The following is a 21,753-nucleotide window of genomic DNA, read 5'->3' as shown; positions in this document are numbered from 1 at the left end:
CGTTAGTTAAATGCTGATGTGTTTCATTTTACTTCATTGATTCTCAATTAATAATTGATTTTTAAGGTGAGAGATGTCACCATGATGAACTCGTTCACTATTGTCTGATGTCTCAGTAGAATTGCTTTGAAAGTATTCAAACACATCTGTCTGATGCGTTCTGACTACCATGAACCCCAGAGGTCTGCGACCTGACAAGTTCATTTCCACCCAGTGGAAAACTAAAGTCTAAATCAGCAGGATACTGGGAGTGCTTCATGTACTAGGGAGTTAGGTAGTTACTTTTTGACCCAGCATTTGGTGTTCTTGGGGGTGAATCCGGGACAATGGGTGTTTTGCATTCATCTCCCCACTGGCTGTGGTCTATCTGCATGACTAGTCTGCAGTTTCTGGTTTTCCTCTACTGGGGTAAAACTGGAGCTGGATTCTAGGACTGGAGCCTGGTTCTGCACCTCAGCTCAGCCGGAGGGGGCTCTAGATCTCCCTTACCTGCCAGCCTCTTTCCTGGGGCTTGACCCTGTTTTTGTTATCTCACACTATTTTGCAAGGATCCCCGACCTGTAGGATTCTGATCTCTCTACCAGATTCCCCACAGTCTTCCCGTTGGCCCAGCCCTCTTGGATATTGACCCTTGCTCTAGGCAGAGCAGAACTGGTTATAGTTCCTTATTCTTAGTGATTTAAGAATGTTGTTTCTCCATGGAGGTCACCATATCTTCTGCCCCTGTTACAGTTTCTCCCAATTCCTGCTACTATTCACTTGTGCCCCCCACTCAATGGAAACACTGGTGTACTGTGTGACTAGGGGTCAGGATACCAATCCCACCCATGTCAGCGGGCTTTGGACTTTCACTGTTTTGTCACATGAGGTTTTCATGGGTTTGGGACCTGGGTTGGCTGAGCCTACAGTCAGCAGATTTTTAGTCCTGTAAGCAACAAAGGCGGGGAATAACAAAATATTAATTTCTATTTCCCATGCATAAAGTTCATTGTGTTTTAAATACCAATCAACACTTCATTATCCACAGTAACAGAAGGCAGGAATGACATATTTCTGTAGAGCACTGTCCTAAATAGCATATGCTTTGGAGCTTCATTATTCTCCCCAACGGCAGATGTACTTTGCTAGTTATCTTGCGTTTGTAATTTTATTGAAATGAGTCTGCTTTCCCTGAGCACTGAGCCTTAAAATCATAGGAGAAGACATCACAAAAGCTTTTTCCAGTGGCAGAGGCCAGACTTGGCTTAGATATTTAGACGAGATGCTTACTATAGGAAAATCCCATACATCTGTGAAGAGTCCGTTATGAGCACTTGAGACATCACGTAACAAGAGCATATGGTGGAATCAGGGGCGTAGGTGGGGTGTAATTTAGAATGAGGCATTGAATATGTGGACAGTTATGCCAATGGAATACTCATGGAATAACACAGGCAGAAAAAAGAGAGAGAACACATTTATCAGCAACGACCTGTTGCGATGTGGACATGTTCAAGCACTATGCTTGTTTACCTCACACTGAAAATAATTTTATAATAAAATAGGTAGTCAAGATGTTGAGAGAGGGCAGGGGAAAAAAAGAAAGAGAAAAAGAGGAGGGGGAAGGAGAGAGGAAAAGCTCCCACTTGCTAAGTGTATCGCCAAGAATTGTGCTAAGCAATTTATGTGTATTAGCTCTGTGAGTCCTTGCCACGACCCTGTGAGGAAGGTACCATCACTGTCCTCATTTCACAGGTGGGCAATGCAGAGAGGTTATGTTGCATAAGAACCCAAGACAATCTGATTTCGACAGCAGTATTATTCCCTACTTTCTACCACCTTTCACAGTAGAAAGGGCAGTGATGTTAAGTATAACTTGAACAGAACATCAAAGAAGAGGAAACATTTCTTGTAGTGATTGAGATTTTTTTAATCTTGGACAAAAGATGGCGATGGTTTGAGTGCTAAACGGAAACTAGGGGTAGGTCGTGGAGATATATTTATATTTTTGTTTTCTTGATATCCACATTTGTTTATCTGCTTTTATTTCCCATACACTACTTTTGAATTTTTTTTAATGTTTACTTATTTTTGAGACAGAGAGAGACAGAGAGCGAGAGAGAGAGAACATGAGTAGGGGAGGGGCAGAGAAAGGGGGAGACACAGAATCTGAAGCAAGTTCCAGGTTCTGGGCACAGCCCAGACCCCTACACAGGGCTTGAACTCACGAACCGTATGATCATGACCTGAGCCAAAGTCGGACGCTTAACCAGCTGAGCCACCCAGGCACCCCTCCCACACAATACTTTTTAAAGCTAGGTGCTTTAATCTTTTTTTTTTTTAAGATTTTATTTAAATTGAAGTTAGGTAACACATAGTATAGTATTGGATTCAGAAGTAGAATTGAGTGATTCATCACTTACATATAACACCCAGTGCTCATCCCAACAAGTGCCCTCCTTAAGGCTGATCATTCATTTAGCCCATCCTCCACCCACCTCCCCTCCACCAACTCCCAGTTTGTTCTCTATAGTTAAGAGTCTCTTATGGTTTGCCTCCCTGTGTTTTTTTATCTTATTTTATTTTTCGTTCCCTTCTCCTATGTTAATCTGTTTTATTTTTAAATTCCACATGAGTGAAATCATATGGTATTGTCTTTCTCCGACTGACTTATTTCACTTAGCACTAATACATTCCATCTGGCACCATCCATGTCATTGGAAATGGCAAGATTTAATTCTTTTTGATGCCCAAGTAATATTCCATTGTGTGTGTGTGTGCGTGTGTGTACCACATCTTCTTTATCCAGTTCTACCTCCATTTTAGTTCAATCTGCATTATGTACAACAGTAGGTCTATGCAGATTATGTTTTATATAAATAGCCCCTGCTTCAGCAGAGGTGAACTGAGGGCACCTGGGTGGCTCAGTTGGTTGAGCATCCAACTCTTGGTTTCAGCCCAGGTCATGATCTCATGGTTCATGGGTTCGACCCCTGCGTTGGGTTCTGCACTGACAGTGCGAAACCTGCTCGGGATTCTCTCTCTCTCCCCACCACCCCCCCCCCCGCCACTGCCCCACTCAAGCTATCACTGTCTCTCTCAAAATAAATAAATAAACTTTAAAAAAAAACAGGGGCACTACATCTGAGGAAAACCACACGATAGAAAGGGAAGAGTCTTTGGGAGCATAGAAGAGGAAAAAGCTAAGAACACATATCAGCTATTGTTCAAGAGGAAAAAGCAGATAACGCTTTGACATGCCAATCACCAGAGTGATGTGACCTGTCAACGTTTTGTCAATTCTTATCATGCTGTAACATTATCTGTGCTGTGATTCCCAGGCCATCACGAGGCACACATCTAGGAGCCACCGTGTCCATGTTATTCTAGGGATTCCACAAGCATCATTTTAAGACTAACTCTACCTCCTAGGAACGTTAATTCTGACAAGGGAGTGTCTGGAAATACAAGTAAGAACATATAACAAATGTTTTTGGTTGAAGTTTAGGTTCTAGAAAGAAAAGTCTTCCATTAGACAGGAACAAGAGGGGACTTGATCAGCCTCTTATGACCTTGGGTACTGAGACTCAGTCTGCTCCTCCTGATCAACCCTGGCCTTCTGGTCAAAACTGAGTTTCAGGATCTGCAAGCCTGAGGCCAAAACCCAGACAGTGGTGATCACCAGCCCATCTGTCACGTCATGCAGACGGCCCTGTCTGGAAGACAGCAAGTCTCATTGCTTTCTAACTGCAGCAACTTTTATAATTCCCCGTGGTGTACTGGTTTATACTAACTGAGCACCGTTAGTGAACAGGTGCAAGACATCTCATAAAGTGAACACGGCCATTCCCCAGTGAGTTCATAATCTAAAGAGGCGACTGTCCAAGGACAGGACGCCAGGAGAAACACAAGAGTCACACGCTAGGAGGCCCTGGTGTAGGAGCTCGAGCTCCACTTCTCCATAGCTTCTCCTCCTCCTTTCCTCCAGCTCCAGCTTCCTTTTCATCATGACTCACCTTCTTGAAGGGAAGTCCCAAGGTCTGAACTGTTTTCCTTTTACCTAATTTCTTACAGAACGATTTCCTATAGGCCCCCCCAAACCCGCTCAGTTCATGGTGCCAGTGTATCTTCACAAAATAAATGCAACGCATTTAATAAGAATAACCGAACCCGCTATTGAGGGATTCTGCATCCGATGTGCTAGGGCATCACACATGTTCCCTTCCAAATGCCCTCACTGCATGGGGTGGCTGTGCTGCAGACCAGCATTCAGATTGCAGTCAATACCCAAGCACTTGCACGAAGAAGCGTCTCTGCAGAAGATAGCGTTTACCAAAGCAGGGGTGGGGCAGGGCAAGGGGATATACAACACGGCACGGGGTAGGGTAAGGATGCCTTTTAAAATATTTTCATCCTTCAGGACGGACTTCCAAAGAAGTACTCCTGGGATCGTGGCATCCGGCTTTACTGTAGATTTTCACCGAAGGTTGAAATTTCCTTGACCAGTGCTGTCCAACAGGACTTTCGGTGATGATATAAATGTTCTATATCTTCACTCTCAAATGTATAGTAGCCACCACTAGCCACATGTGGCTACTGAGCACTTGAAATGTGGCCAGTCCAAGTGAGGAACTGAATGTTTAAGTTTTGTTTCGTTTTAATTAATGTTAATAACCATGTGTACTTGGTGGCTACCATAATGGACAACGCGACTCCAGAAGAAAGAAATGGTTAAGCCATTGTCTGTGCCAGAGAACTATTGAAAAGTCCTCTCCCTGCTTCCACAGCACTCAGCATTGGAGAATAATGACAGTGTGACTCATGGTGATCGGGACCAGGGGGTGACGATTTGTAATTTCTTTCTGTCATTCAGTAAACTGTAGGAGATCAACAGCCGCCAAAGGCCTACATATGTTTATGACCCATGGATGTTACCTCATAAGCAAAAGCTTGACCTACATAAAACAGGCATTTGTCTTTCTCTGATTGACCTATTTCACTTAGCATAATACTCTCCAGCTCCATCCCTGTGCTTGCACATGGCAAGATTGCATTCTTTTTTACGGCTGAGTAATATTCCATTATGTATATATGTATATATATATATATATATATATATATATATATATATATCCAACATCTTTCTTATCCATACATCAGTTGATGGACACTTGCATTGCTTCCATGATTTGGCTTTTGTAGATAATGCTGCTATAAACACCAGGGCGCATCTGTCCCTCTGAATTAGTGTTCCTGTGTTCTTTGGGTAAATACCCAGTATTGCGATTCTTGGATCATAGGGTGGTTCTATTTTTAACTCTTTTGCGACACCTCCACTGTTTTCCAGAGTGGCTGCACACATTTGCATTCCCAGAAACAGGAGGGCAATGACATTGGAATCTTTGGGGTCATCTTTTCCACCTGTCCAAAGGAGGAGGAGGAGGTGGTGGGAGGGAGGGAGGCAGGCATCTCAGACTGTCGAGTCAGTGACGCTGGATTTATCTTTCCCAAGAGCCGGCTTCTCTTTCAGGACGTCTCTCCAGGACTCCCACAAGGGCAATTTTCTTTTGCCCTTGCTCCCGCCCATCAAGGCAGTTGCTGTATCTTCTTTTAGGGGATTCCTCCCATTGCTACCCAACTGCTACATTTTCTTATCACGTGACTGTCAAAGACAATTAGGCAAACAAAACTCTTCTGCACTGTTTAAGATTCAGGAAAACTCCTCAAATCACCTTTGACAGCCACTGTGGTAGCTGTACACTGAACACCAACAAGAGAGATGAAACTCATGAGCTATGAATGCCGGCCTCTTAAAGAAAAAGAGTACGTTTTTATATCTTTTAATAAATACATTTTTAAGTCACCTTTAATATTCACACCTACAACTGTTTCCTGAAGTAGAATTATCTGAACAGTGTGTAAGAAGCGTTGGAAACATTTAAAAGGCCCGAGAGACGCAAGGTCTTTAATCTGTTGGAAGGGAGGGAGGAAAAACAAAAGCAGTGAATCACGAGGTTTCTAAGCGCTGGAAGCTTCTTTTCTTTCTGAGTTAGGCGGTTACAGATCAATTATTATAGTGAAAAAAGGAACCAAAAATACACTAGCGTCGACACCTTTCCTTTAACCTCCCATCTAGCCAACAAGCACCACAGGGCCTTGAAGCTGCACATCTTCCTTAAAGAAGAAATTCGTTTTTCTCATCTCACCTTTTGTCAAGACAGGCTTATTTGTCTTTCTTTCACATCATTCAGGGATCAGTCTGCTGCGGCCAAACCCCTGCACCCTACTCTGGCCCCCTCCCACCTCAGCCTGATCCAAACACCACCACAGGATACCTCTTCCTGAATTGCTGCTCGGAAAACGATTAGGACTCAGTTCCTGTTATATATAAGCTTCACTTTCCTTAACGAGCATTTGAAGCCCACTGTATCCTTATCCCAACCTCTCTCTCCAGCCTCACCACCGGTGCCCCTCCCTGCACGCAGACAACACTGTGTAAAATACCACTTCTCCGCCTACGAGCGCCTGAGCATGCCTACGCCCAGTCCTCAGAGGTTCTTCTCTAGCTGGCCTGGGGTAGCTCAGACCTCTGTATTTAAAAAAAAAAAAAAAAAAAAAAAAAATTAATGATTATTTATTTTTTGAGAGAGAGAGAGAGAGAGAGAAAGCGCGCAAGCAGGGGAGGAGCAGAGAGAGAGGGAGACACAGACTCCGAAGCAGGTTCCAGGCTCTGAGCTGTCAGCCCAGAGCCCATTGCGGGGCTGGAACTCAAAAGCAATGAGATCATGACCTGAGCGGAAGTGAGATGCTTAACCAGCTGAGCCACCCAAGAGCCCCATCAGACCTCTGTATTTTTAAAGGCTGCCCAAGTGATGCTAGTGTACAGGGAGGTAGAGAAGCCCTGGTCTAGTCAAACCAGACTCTGAAAATGACAGTGTGGACGTTTCTGCTTTCACCTCTTTGTGATTAATTAGCCCCTTTACGGCTGTGGAAATCCTACCTGTTCTTTATTGTGCCCCTAAAACACCACCCCTCCATGAATCTCTGTCAGGGTTCCTCTAGCCCAAGGTTATCTCAGACTTTCTCCAAATTCTTACTCCAATCTCCTCCACCTACACAATCTCTCATCGCGATAACTAATCAATTATCACTGATTTCAGGTCTGGCAGTACACAAAGTTCTTCTGCAAATCTCTCCTAATCTTTTCAATTTACCATATGATGGAGGTTTTATCTCCCCCAGGTTATAGATGAAGAAACTCTGGTTCAGAGTGTGGTTTTTTCCCCAAGCTCACACAGTTGGTAAATGACAAAGTAGCACGCTGAGCCTGGGTCTTCTGAGCATCATGACCTGGTCAGAAATATTTAAAACAGGAATGGAATCAAATCCCTTGCCGTGCACAAACATCACTCCAGGAGCCTGTTAAAATGCACACACCTGAGTCCCAGCCTCAGCGATTCTAGCTTGTCTACCTGCACAGATCTCCTTGGGCACAACCAGGTAATTCTTAGGCAGGTGTTAAGGAGCCACATTTTGAGGAAAACTGCTCTCGGTGAATACACACCATATGGAAATTGTAGGAAAACTTCCAAAGGGCCATATGACCCATGTAAAATGATAATTCTACAATAATTAAGAATTAATTGAGGGAAAAACACTTTTTGGCCAGTTGAGATCACAGCCCTTTTGCCCAAGAGTGTTTTCTTTGTCATTGTGGAAGTTGTTTCTTAAAAGCACAGCTGTCAGTCTTCCAGACCAGCAGACAGTGGGTTGACCAGATGACTGCTTGGCGGCCACTGCAAACCTCCTCCCCCTGAATTATGACAGGTGCACTGGCTTTATATTTGTCCTTGGGGAAGCACAGAAGTCCCATGCAGCACTTCTCATTCCAGAAGGGCTTTGGAGGAGTTTATTTGGCTTGGAGCTTTCAAACCAAATTTCCCTCATGAGAGACTCTTCACTGACATTCTGCTCAGTTGACCAGGGTAATGTTCTATGGCTTCCTGGAAAAAAAAACCCAAGAAACAAAAAAACTCTGCCTAGATTAGAAACAGAACAACCTGCTTCTGTGGGAAATGTTTCCAGTATTTTACATGAGACCATTTTACAACAACCTTGACATTCTGAAGAAAATGTATCACCAAGAATAAAAACTGACACTTGGCCTTTTGGCATGAAACTTCTTCTGCAGGTCAAATATGTCAACAATATCCTGACTTACCTGTGCGAACTTTGTGTCGTCCAAGATTACTTGGGTCTATTCATTTCTCCAGCAGGACTTTTATCAAGGTTATTCTCTAACTGGAGGCAATAGATCTTTCATTCCTTCAGGGAATCTTCCCTCACCTATGCAGCGTCATGCAGAGAAAGGAGAGAACACTGTATCTGATGAGCCCTTGTGTCTAGTTTAAACTGAATTTTAAAAGAAGGCTCTCTATTCTCTTGAGCACCACTTGATTTTAGAGCTCAAAGAACTTCTGTCTTTTGCCCTTCCCAGTCCTCTGGTTTCTGATGAAGGTCAGGAGTATCTGGCCAGTAATAACAATAATACCGAGGATAAGCCTACAGGGTATTGGCAAATTACCCAGGGCTGTGTCTTGCTCTCTGAAAAGAATTTTTCCCACTCTCAAAACAATATTGAGGCCTTCTAGTGCTTTGGAAAGGGGAGTGGGAAACTAATTAACTTTCCGATTTCAAGCCAAAAGGGAGTTAGTTGTAGGTCAGACGTGGCAAAATCCAATCCACATCTTTCTCCCCGTGCCCCAGGAAGCTGCCCTTCATGGACTGTATCACTGGGCTCCTTTGCTTTCTGGTTTCCTCTTCAGTTCAGCCAGTGAGGGACACAGGCAGAAGACTGCAGACAGGAAAAGAAAGAAGTAGGGGTATTTATTCCCCTGACTCCCTACCTGCTTGGCTGTAGATTAAATAGTCTGTGTTCTTCTATCAAAGGCCACTGCTGCTGTCAAGCAGCCCTCTCCCACGGCCACCAGCTCCTGGTTCCAGAAACCATCCCCTCCCTCTGGTCTTGCTACTTCATGCCTGGAGAGTGTTACGGCTCCCAGCTGTTGCCAGCTATGGGGTACTTCTCTCCGATGGTTTCCCTTAACCTTGCCCACACTTTTGTCACCAGCCCCTTCAGTAAACTTTCCCCCATTGCCTAATTAGAGTATGTCATCTGTGCTCTTTGCTGGACCCCAACTTATACAGAGAGTAACCCTTAAATAGGCCATAACAATACTAAACATCTTAGTAACCTTGGTGTAAAGACACTGGGGCTGCCTTGATTCAAATTTGGAAAGTAAAGAAAGAGAGCTCTCAAATAAGGTGATAAATAAGGCAGATCTGACTGGTACAGATCTAACCTTATATCCCTATAATAAATGCCTTCTTTTCAGATGCTGCGACATTCACAAAAACTAACCGTATGCTAGGCCACAAACCAAGCCTCAGTAAATTATTAAAAAGTAGAAACAGCATGGACAACATTCTATGATCATAAATGCAGTAAGAGGAGAAAAGTAAGGGAACTTTTGTAAAAATTTATTATAAAAGCAGAAAATAAATGTTTCCACTGTGCCTGGGAAATTTAAAGGTCTTTTTTGTAATTAACGCTTTGACAAATGGAAGTTGCCAGATTTCTTAAAATCAACCAGGATGGAAACGTGACGTTATCAGAATCTAAAGAAGAGCTTAGAGGACAAGAGAAATCAATACAAAAGGAAAATGAAAATAAATGAATTAAGCACGTGTCTCAAAAAGGAAAGCAGAAAGATGTCAGTGAGTTAGAAAATAGAAAAACAGTATTAAGGAATAAATCCAATAGCTAATTCTTTAGAGAGAGAGAGAGAGTGTGAGCAGCAGAGGGGCAGAAAGAGGGAGATCCAGAATCCCAAGCAGGCTCCAGGCTCTGAGCTGTCAGCACAGGGCCTGACACATGGCTCGAACCCATGAACCGTGAGATCATGACCTGAGCCGAAGTCGGACGCTTAACCCACTGAGCCACCCAGCGCCCCCCAATAGCTAATTCTTTTAATTTTTTTAATGTTTAGTTTTGACACAGAGAGAGAGAGACAGAGCAAGAGAGGGGGAGGGGCAGATAGTGAGGGAGACAGAGAATCTGAAGCAGGCTCCAGGCTCTGAGCTGTCAGCACAGAGCCCGACGTGGGGCTCGAACTCACGGACTGCCAGATCATGACCCGAGCCGAAGTCAGACCCTCAACCAAATGAACCACCCAGGTGCCCCACCAATAGCTAATTCTTTAAAGAGAAAGTTGGACAAACTACTAACCGAATCAAGTGATAATGGGACAAAGTACAGAAACACAGAATAAGAAATGAGAAGAAAAAGTAACCACAGGAAAAGAAAGTTAAAAGAATCATAAAAGACCACTTTGTTCAACCTTGTGTAAACAATTATGAAAACCTGAGGAAGAGAGAGAATATTCTAAGATATAACATCTGACCTCAGAGGAAGCAGAAAAATCTAATTACATTTCCATAGAAGAAATAGAAAACTTGCTAAAGACTATCCCTACTCAACAAAACAAAACAAAACAAAACAAAACAAAACAAAACAAAACAAAACAGAAAGGCCCAGACCGCTTCATAAGAGTTGTACCCAGACTTCAAGGAGATCATCCCAATGCTATTCAACCATCTCAGAGCTTGAGGAGGGAGGTGGAGGGAAATGGGCAGGTGGAGAGAAAACTTCCATACTAGTTCTATGAAAAAAATATATCATTGACACTAAAACCTGACAAAGACTCCAAAGAAAGCTACAAACAATTTTTGTTCATGAATAGCAACGCAAAGATCTGGAATAAAGTATTAGCCTACTAAAATAAAACACACATGACCAAATGAGGTTCACCTGAACAGTTTTCAATGCTCCAACATTAAAACATCTATCAACACAACTTATCAGGTTATAGATATAAGGAAAAATAATTACATCCATGTCTTGGGGTGCTAAAGTAGCACTTTAAAAAGTTAACAACATTCTTGTTTAAATAAAAGTCAATAAAATAGGAATAGACTTGATACTAGAATAAAATTTCAGCCTCAATACAAGTAACATGCTTAAAGGAAATCACAAGAATCATTTCCACTCATGTTAAGAATAAGACAAAGATGGGGCACCTGCGTGGCTCAGGTGGTTAAGCCTCCGACTTCAGCTCAGGTCATGATCTCACGGTTCATGGGTTCGAGCCCCGTGTCGGGCTCTGTGCTGAAAGCTCAGAACCTGGAGCCTGCTAAGGATTCTGTGTCTCCCTCTCTCTCTCTCTGCCCCTCCCCCACTCTTGCTCTGTCTCTCTCACTCTCAAAAATAAATAAACATTAAAAAATTTTTAAAAAGAATAAGACAAAGATAAGCACTATGTCCACTATTATTTAAAATTTTACTGGAGGGGTGCCTGGGTGGCTCAGTCGGTTAGGCGTCCGACTTCGGCTCAGGTCATGATCTCATGGTCTGTGAGTTCAACCCCTGCATCGGGCTCTGTGCAGACAGCTCAGAGCCTGGAGCCTGCTTCAGATTCTGTGTCTCCCTCCCTCTTTGCCCCTCCCCAGCTCATGCTCTGTCTCTCTCTGTCTCAAAAATAAATAAAAACATTAAAAATAAATAAAAATAAATAAAATAAAATTTTACTGGAGATACTGAGTAACACAAATAGATGAGAAAAGAAACTAGAGTCGTAACAATTATAAATGAGGGGTTAAAACTATTAAGCAAAAAGACCAACAAGTTTTTTAGTATTTTATTAAGAATTTTATTTGAGAGAGAGAGAGGGAGGGAGAGTGTATGAGTGGGGGAGGGGGAGAGGGAGAGAGAGAATCTTAAGCAGGCTCCATGCTGAGTAGGGGACCCCACTGGGGGGCTTGATCCCATGACCCTGGGATCACGACCTGAGCTGAAATCAAGAGTTGGATGCTCAGCTGACTGAGCCACCCAGGCACCTCCAAGTTTTTAAAATTAAGGTGATTCAAAAGTACACACACACACACACACACACACACACACCAGAAACTCTGACATACCAGAAACTTCTTCAGAAACTCTGAAGAAGCACAATTGGTGGGGAGGGAGAGGTGACTAGACTCGCCAGATACAATAAATCTTCAACAATGAAAACTTTATGGAACTAGTACATGAGTAGATTAAGAAATAATGAAACAAATTAGAAAGCACATAAATACATCCAGCTACATACAGAAGATTAATATGTGGTAAATGTGACATCTCAAACCACTGAGCAAATACAGACTATTTAATAAATGGTACTGGGTCAACTGAGTAGCCATGTGGCAGAAATTAATCAATTTGACCCTTATGGTACAGTATGCAATAAGATAAACTCCAAATAGATCAAATATTTAAGCATAAAAAATAAAGCCAAGATTACTAAAATCTAAGTGTGGGGTGGGAATGGAAGACACAGACCATTCCTTAATATCTTCAGATAAGAAAGATCCTTCTAGGTTTGATTCAAAATCCAGAACCATGAAAGAAAAGATCGACACTAAAGCCCCATGATTGGCTACCAATACCATAAGAAAACTACAAAGACAAATAAAAACCTGGAAAGAAATATTTTCAACTCATCTCACAAAGGCCTAATCCTTAAAAATCAACAGAGAAAAACTTAAGAGAAAAATGGCCAAAAGACATGAAGAGACAATTCATGGAAAAAGAAATATAGATGACTTAATACAAGAAAACATACTGAACCTCACTCACAAGAGAAATGCAAATTAAACGCCATGAGCTATGATTTTCCATCTATCCAACATTTTAATAACAAATTCAGATGGGGAGTCATCCTCACTTACTCCTGATGGGATTATAAATCAGTATGGATTATGTGATGGGTAATTGGAAATTGCAAACAAATTTACACATGCACATCCTCTCTGAGCCAGTGATCCCGCACTTTGGAGCTGTTCCTATAGATGTATTATTGAAAAATATACAAATGTATGAGGTAGACACGTGCTTTTACAATAGCTGATAATAAGTGTATTGGTTATATTGCTGCATAACAAGTTATCCCCAAACGTAGAGGCTTACAACAATATACATTTACGATCTCGGTTTCTGTGTGTTGGGAATCTGGGCATAGGTCAGCTGGTCCTCAGCCCCACTGTCTCTCATGAGGCCGCCAGATCTGCAGACTCATCGGAAGCTGTAACTGGGGAAGAATGCACTTCCAACCTCATTTAGTGGCTGTTGGCAGCATCCGTTCCTCAAAGGTTGTTGGACCAAGTTCCTCACTGACTGATGGCCAAAGCTTGCCCTCAGTTCCTTGCCACAAGGCCTCTCCCCCACAGCACCTGCTATCATCCAAGAATGCTAGCCAAGAAGGAAATAGAGAGTCAGCTAGCAGGACAGAGGTCACTTTCTGTAGCCTAATCATGGAAGTGACATCCATCACATTTCTGTATTCAGAAGCAAGCCACAAGGTCTAGTCCACACAGAAAATGGAGGGATCATACAAGGGCATGAACACCAGAAGGCAGGCATCATGGGGAGCCATTTGCAACCACAATCTACAACAGGAAGATGTCAGAAACTGGGCATATAGATGACAAGGTGGTGAACAGGTAATACACTTACAGTGTTGAAATTTTTATTTATTTTTTTCAGTGTCTTTATTTTTGAGAGAGAGAGAGAGAGAGAGAGAGAGAGAGTGAGTGGGGAGGGGCAATGTAAGAGGGAGACACAGAATCTGAAGCAGTCTCCAGGCTCTGGGCTGTCAGCACAGAGCCCGATGTGGGGCTCAAACCTGTGAACCACAAGATCACGACCTGAGCTGAAGACAGTCGCTTAACTGACTGAGCCACCCAGGCGCCCCCCAAAATTTTAAAATAACAAAAAGGTTATCAGTGAAAAGGTACTTGGTAGTGAAGCAACCAAACACCTTTTTTGTATTTAAATTTTTCTGAACCATGTGACTATATTACTTAAGATTTCTTGTTTTTTCTTTTTTTAAGTTTATTATTATTTTTTTTTAGTAATCTCTGCACCCAAAGTGCAGCTCGAACTCATGACCCCAAGATCAAGAGTCTCATGCCAGGTGTCCCTTATTTAAGTTTTCAAATTAAAAATGCATTTACTTTTTTGGTAATCTCATCATTCTGCAGGAGCTCTCCTGCTTTTATTCTCTATCAGTAAATCCAATTTACTTCTTTTTTATTTTTTTTTAAAGATGTTTTTAAATGTTTTTTATTTGTTTTGAGAGAGAGAGAGAGAGCATGCACGAAGACAAGTTGGGGAGGGGCACAGAGGGGGAGAGAGAATCCCAAGCAGGCTCTGCGCTGTCAGCACTGAGTCCGACTTGGGGCTCCATGTCACAAACTGGGAGATCATGACCTGAGCTGTAATCAAGAGTCAGATGCTTAACTGACTGAGCCACCCAGGCTCCCCAAATGAGATTTATTTCTTTAGAGCACTTACAGGATTTGTAATTTATGTAATGACTTGCATCTTAACTTGTTTGTTGTTTTTCTTTTCTCAATACTTTAAACTTTAGGGAGGCAAGGGCAGGTGTGTTTCATTCCCAGTGTAGTACCCAGGACCACCACAGGACCTGGCACAGCAAGCGTTCAGTAATTATTTGTTGCATTACAAACAAACCAATGAATGATACAAGCATTAAGCATGACAGTGTACATAGGACAAGAAGAGAATAGATTTGATTACATATATCTTCATATCACAAGGAAGTGAAATAAAGTTGAGAATGAAGTAAAAAAAAAAAATAACAATTTATCAACCCAATGGCATGATAGAGCTCTTATCCCATTACTATACTTCTAACCAGATTGTTTTTCCACACCTGTGAGCTTCTTGAGAGATAATTAAACTTTATACAAGTATAACAGATTTCAGGGCACCTGGGTGGCTCAGTCGTTAAATGTCCGACTCTTGACGTCAGCTCAGATCATGATCTCATGGTTCGTAAGCTCGAGCCCCACATCAGGCTCTGCACGAACAGCTCAGAGCCTGGAGCCTACTTCAGATGATGTGTCTCCCTCTCTCTCTGCCCCTCCCCGACTCATGCTCTGTCTCTGTCTCTCTCTCTCAAAAATAAACATTTAAAATTTTTAATAAAAAGCAAGTATAATAGGTATCAGATTTATTAATATTTCCTTCCAAAATTTAGCTTCAATATCTTTATTACTTAAAAAAAAAATTTAATGTTTATTTTTAAGAGAGACAGAACACGAGTTGGGGAGGGGCAGAGAGAGAGGGAGACACAGAATCTGAAGCAGGTTCCAGGCTCTGAGCTGTCAGCACAGAGCCCAACGCAGGGCTCAAACAAACCCATGAACCACGAGATCATGACCTTAGCTGAAGTCTGATGCTTAACCGACTGGGCCGCCCAGACACCTCTAGCTCTAATACCTTTAATTATGACATTTCTTTCAACAAAGAATTACCGATTCCCTACTATGTTCTTATTCCCTACATTCTAAAATAAAGATGGTAATTCATATATACAAATGAATATAATTAGGTACAAAAGAATAAACAGGAGCATCTTAGGTAAAATGCTTTGGATATTGGAAGAAAAAGATATTATTCCCAACTGGGGTAGGGGAATGGGAAAAAGCTTTACAGAGGAGACAGCACTCAAAGTAGGTCTTAAATAATGGATAAGAATTGAGCGTCTGAAAATAACAGAAAAGAACATCTCGGGAGCAGGAAGAGAAAGAATCAGTAAACAACACAGGGAAAGTGTGAAGCATGCATGGAAACGACCAAGTGGCTTGGTATGAATGGGGCCCTAGGTGGAGGTGGGGAGCAGAGAGAAGTGAGGGGCACACCTAGCAGAGCACTGTTCGATGAAGAGTCACGTCCGACATTCACAGTGGTTGAATTTCATCGCTGGCAAGTAAAAGTCACGATGGAGTTAAGGGCAAACATCTTCAGATGTTATAAAATTCACTTTGGCAGCAGTGTAGAAAATCAAAGAGAGGTGAGGCATGGGGCAGGGGAGAAATCAATGCATGAAATATTCGGGAGTAGGAATCAGTGGAACTTGGCGACCTAAAATGCAAGAAATGACTGAACAGCACGAGACAGAATCGCTCACAGTACTGAATCTGGAGGTTCAGGCAGTGTGTGGAATGGAGTCCAGGGTGGGGAGTAGTTTAAAAGGGCCAGAGAGGGACGCCTGGGTGGCTCAGTCGGTTGAGCATCGGACTTCAGCTCAGGCCATGACTTCACGGCTCGTGAGTTCGAGCCCCGCGTTGGACTCTGTGCTAACATCTCAGAGTCTGGAGCCTGCTTTGGATTCTGTGTCTCCCCCACTCTCTGCCCGTCCCCTACTCGTGCTCTGTCTCTCTCTCTCAAAAATAAACATTAAAAAAAAATTAAAAATAACAAAATAAAAGGGCTGGAGAGGCCAGAGTAGATGTTTGAATACCTAGTTATGAGGTCGTGCCTTCTGGGAGTCCTCGAGGAGCTGTGACTTTGCTGCTAAAGAAGTCACAAGTCCGTGTGGTGTTCTTGGTGTGAAAGAGCTATGCTTTTTATTTAAGGGCAGATTGAGAATCCAAAACATGGCTTGCTCCTCATTACTAAAAGAACTAAGTCACTAAGTATTTTTCATTATTCAAACAATGCAGTATTGAGCTAGAGTAATTGAAGAAAAACTAAAAACCGTTGGCAATGTGTTCTGGTGGTTGACCCAGCTGCACGCCAGCAACCAGGGGACAGGATCAGTGGCCTGAGCACTTAGACCGTGTCTGAATTGGCAGCTGCCATTGCAGTCACAACCTGGGCACGTTTATGACCATCCCCTGTCATTTGTCAAGGTCCGCCTGTTTTCTTCACCAGCCAAAGAAAGGCCAGTGGAATGGGGATGTGGCTCGAGCCCTCGATGGTGACACTGATCTGCGCGGTGCCTTCAGGAATGTGCTGCTGCCTTGGGCTCATTATTTTCCTTAGGGAGGCAGTTCTAGTGGCTTCCACTTGGCCTTTCCTACAATCATAGCCCTCACTCCAGAGGGCAGGGAACCCACACAGGGATTGTGGCAGCTGAATATTCCAATTATTCATTCTGGAACCAGGGAAGTAACTGCAAGTTGGGTTCGGGGGCCCTCTGGGCTCACTGTGAGATGGACCTGAGCTAAAACTCCAATGATCACCTGACCTCCGTGAGCCCCTGCTCTTCCTGCTGGACGACGTGCCATCTTGGGTCTCTCAGAGCTATAGCGTCGTGTCCAGTGATCCCCACAAGGTCTGATTATTTTCTTTTTCCCAGTGCGCAGTCGCCCGGTCAAGGCCAGTGTGTCCCTTTGAGAAAGGCTGAGAGAAAGGTTCACAATATAAATTTTTAGCAGGGGACCAGCATCCTTCCTCAAGGGGAGCTGGCTTCCTCTTAATTCAAGGAGTTCTGGTCTGTAAACTGGCTCATGCCTGGGAACTGACTGAACAGCTGTGACTCTTTGTTTTGGTGATTCAAGTTAGACTTCAACTGGAACTTTCCTGCTTCTACTGTCCAAGTAAAAATTTAGTAGATTCTCATCCAACTGTCTTATAGGGACAGAATAGTCAACCAGCCAGCACCTGGTCTCCTGCAGCCAGACTCTGACTGCTGCTTCCACTCTGCTGTCCTTCACGGTAACTGTGCCCACCTTGCTTTGGCGGTCAAGGGCAGCCACTGAGCCCCTGCCTCCCAAGAATCCCCTTGCCCCCATTACTTTGGGGGTCCTAGTTTGTTGGCAGCTCTCACTGTAATTTCAGAGAAGAGTGAGCACAGAGCTCTTCAAGGATCCTCGGGACTCCTCACAAACTTGAGATCTCCTCGGAGGTCCCCAGCCACCAACACTCTTCCTGACGCCATCGTTGCTCCACATGGTTCTGAGGTCTCTCTGGCTGCTGCTTGGATAGTCCCTCTTGCTCTGCCTGTCATTGGGAGACATTGCTATCGTCCCACGGGTATGATGGTCCTGGCCAGAAGATGCTGCGATACCATTTCTGCCCCGCCAGAAAGCCTCATGGTGCCAAGGCTACAAAACCTTATATGATGTAGGTTCACTTGCACCCTTTTCTGGAGGGGTAACAGTAAAATCCTTGTTATGTGCAGCCCAGCATCTATGGTCATTCAGGTTAGTACAGGACAAATTCCCTTCAGGAAACCTTCTCCCCATTCCCAACCCCATAGTTTGTGTAGTACTGGTGCTACCCAAAGATACACAGGAGGGTCCTGACTCCTTAAGCCAATCAAGGTACCCCATTCCTCCGGCTACAGTGATGGGTGTAGAGAATTGCACACAACCCAGGCCTGAGCCAATCAGCACCTCATTCCCCTGGCCACAGTGATAGTGCAACAGATCAGAGACAATCCTACACCACCAGTCTTATGACTGTACAGCCCAGGAGCCACTGATAATCTGTAGGGGATAGTTTTTGTTTTCTTTCTTTAAAAAAAAAAATATTTATTTTGAGAGATGGAGAGAATGCAAGTGGAGTAGGGGAGGGGCAGAGAGAGAGGGAGAGTGAGACAGAATCCCAATTAGATTCTCAACAGCACAGAGCCTGACGCGGGGCATGATCTTATGAACCCTTGAGATCAGGACCTGAGTTGAAATCAAGAGTCAGACGCTCAACCAACTTGAGCCACCCAGGTGCCCCAGTTTCATCTTTTTCTATAATTGGCTAATGTTGCCACGGGTCTGTCTGAAAGTGGGAGGGTTCCATTACTATTGGTTCAATCGCTCTATTTAACAAGGAAATGTACTAGTCTGGCTTGTTTTATCGTCCAAGAGCAAAAATGGGAGTTTTCTGTAGGAAAATACCCACTATCCTGGCTAATACTTATCATGTCTCTCCTATTCCTGCCCCAAGGTCAATCACAAATTAAAGAACATACCATGTACTCTCTTCATTTTTGCTTACAGTCTTTTCTCCACATAGGACCTAAATATGTATTCAAAAGGGTTGGATCAAGGACTGATTCAAGTAATAAGTAATAATCTTATAGACATACTACCACCTACACACACACACACACACACACACACACACACACACACACACCCCTTGGGGGCACCTTTATATCCGAATCTATCAGTGCCTCTGGTGCTTGGACTTTGGGCTGTCTTTAAAATCTCACGAGCATAAGCAAGGTGGAGGGAGGGGGTCACTGGCTAGAGTCTATAGCTTGTGAGTTTTAACTTTTTTTAGAAAAAAAAATGGACTCTCCTAAGAAGATGTGTACATGCACCTGCCCACAGTTATGTACACAACTGTGGGTCACTCACAAACACTCTGAAGCTTAGTCATGGACCACAGGTTAAGAACTCCTTCCTGAACTCTACATAGACCTCTCTTAGCCCTTTATGCTGAACCTTTAAAATGTGTTTTAAAAGCTTTTATTTCCTTAACTGCCCTCTTTTCCTTGCTGGAAACTACAAAAGCCAGAATGGACATTCTTTAACATTGCATGATAGGCTTATTCGCCATTTCTCACTAATCAATAACCAACTCCACTGGCTTCTTGTGCAAGAGGGAAGAAAATGAGACTTTGCACATGAGAGAGTATCTATTGTTGTTCTTCTTTCACATTTGCTTTTCAGGGTTTTGGGGAACCTGTTGACAGAGGTGCAACAGAAGCAAGGCAGCAACAAAGCTCTTAACTCCCTCTTTCCATCACTGTTTATTTCCCTTGCTTCTGCGAAGGGCGTTGGAAGGTTATGGTCCTGCATGCCTGGCTCTTCTTGGGGAAGCATTTTCTCCTTAGCAACTTACTAAAAATAAAGTGCCCTCCATCACCTGCCTTTCTATTGCTTACACTACTTTGGAATCCCTGGGTGTGTGTGTTTACCTCGATCTAATGGTCCCTAAAGGAGTTTATGATCACAGTCCTTGTGCTGCCTTCTGTTTCTGTTTTCACACACTGACTGAACATCGAGCTTCTCGGGAGCCTAAAGTACCTGCTGGGTTTATCAGCAGATGTTACCAGGACGACATGCTGGGGGCAGTGCCACGATGGATCTGTGCCCACGACCGAGGAGGGGGACAATAGGACAAGCAGAAACTGCCTCTGAACGACAGGGCCCACCGAACAGATCGGAATCGCTGTGCAGTGGCTGCCCTCTCACGGGGATGGGGGCATCGCTGACGCCTCCTACCCTCCACACCCCACATCGAACCCGTCAGAAGCACTGATGCCTCTACCTCCAAATCACACAATCCCCAGCCTGTTATTTTTGCCCCCACCTCCACTGCCACCACGCGGTGGCACGCCAGCTGTCATCCCCCATCTGGATTATGGCCACAGCCCTCCATCCTGTCTCCCCGCACCACCTGCATCCTCTTGTCTAATCTCCACTCAGCGGCCGGAGCATCTCTCTTAAAATGGAGCTGAGAACGTGTGGCGGGTCCACCCAAAGCCACTCCAAACAGCTCGCCATCTGACAGCAAAATCCGGAGACGTTCTGGCACGTCCCGCTTGGTAAGCCTCACCCCTCCAGCAACTCTCGGACCTCACTCACCTCCACCAGCTCTCACGCAGTCCCACAGCCACACCGGCCTCCCAGCGCTCCTTCGTCTCAGGCCTTTGCATTGGCCTCTCCTTCTCTCTGGAATGTTCTTTCCCAGATAAGTACACAGTTAATCCTCCCCCTTTACAAGTCTTCGCTCAGACGTCATCTTCTCAGAGACAACTGTCCTGACCACCCTTTTAGAAGCTGGAACTCGTGTGCCCTCCCACCATTAACCTCCTCCTCTGCTCTGCTTCTTTTCTCGATGGAGGAAAACAACATAATACACGGTTGACTTACTATGTTCAGCGTCCGTTCCACCACAGGCCGTGATACTACTCCCTCCAACTAGACTGTAAGCTCCGGGGGCACAGGATCCTTTCATGTTCACTGATGTATCCATTAGTTAAAATAGTGCCTGGCACATAGTAAGCGATCGATAAATGAGCCCTGAACTCATTAATGCCTGTGTCAAACTGACCACACACATACACATAAACACACAGGTTAGGGAAGGTAAAGACCAGATTGTTTGCTCTCAGGGATGCGATGAAGCGGAAGAGGGGGAAGGAATGACCTGGCATTCACTGACTGTCTAGTATGTAGTAAGTGCCGTGAGTATTTTACGCGCAATCTCACATAATCCACCCAACAGCGTCTAGGTGGGTATTATTGTTCTCTCTTTGCGGACACATGTTTCCCCAGAGTCTTATGGCTGCTAAGTAGTGGAGTTCAGTTTCAAATCCACGTCTGGCTTAAAAACATTTCATTCATTCTAGAACCACTAAACCAATTTGCCTCCGGTCAGAAGGACACTAGGGAAGAGTATTTAGCAAGGCAGATGCTGAAAAGTAAAGCAGCCATAGTCTCCACCATACTCTGCTATTCACAACTAATTTTCAAAGAGCCAGCTATGGAAACTCTGATTCCTATCACATGAGAGCCCTATTCTTATTTCTTATACTTGGGTCTTATCTTATCCAGTGCTGATTTAAACAGGTTATTATTTCTTCTTTTCTAACAGAGGCACTTAGGTTATCTTCCATACCATAAATAGGGTTTTGAAGCCACACGTGGGGAGCTAATATTTCTAACCCTACCTGCAGCCCCCAGACACTTTAATTCAAAAACCAATCAAACAGCAGAGGGAAGAATTATGAGTCGCCGTATATCCTGATCCCCCAACGCCCTCTATTAAAACTTGAGATTCTTCCTCTCATTAACTAAAGAATGATAACTCTTCAAAACTATAGGGTCATAACCACAAAAGCGAATTGAAAATCT

General features: G+C 43.8%; 1 long non-coding RNA gene across 1 annotated transcript; it reads right to left on the bottom strand.

Annotated features, from left to right (window-relative positions):
- Positions 1 to 2,524: 2,524 nt before the first annotated feature.
- LOC128311962 (uncharacterized) lies at positions 2,525 to 21,697 on the bottom strand. Its single transcript, XR_008290719.1, has 3 exons — positions 20,482 to 21,697; positions 8,201 to 8,833; positions 2,525 to 5,788 (listed from the first exon to the last, which is right to left on the bottom strand). It is a non-coding gene; the product is annotated as an uncharacterized LOC128311962 (long non-coding RNA).
- Positions 21,698 to 21,753: the final 56 nt, after the last annotated feature.

The sequence above is a fragment of the Acinonyx jubatus genome, chromosome D1 (genome assembly GCF_027475565.1).
Source record: "Acinonyx jubatus isolate Ajub_Pintada_27869175 chromosome D1, VMU_Ajub_asm_v1.0, whole genome shotgun sequence".
Lineage (NCBI taxonomy): Eukaryota > Metazoa > Chordata > Mammalia > Carnivora > Felidae > Acinonyx > Acinonyx jubatus.
Note: the sequence above shows the minus strand (reverse complement) of the source record. Positions and strands in the feature narration are given on the sequence as shown.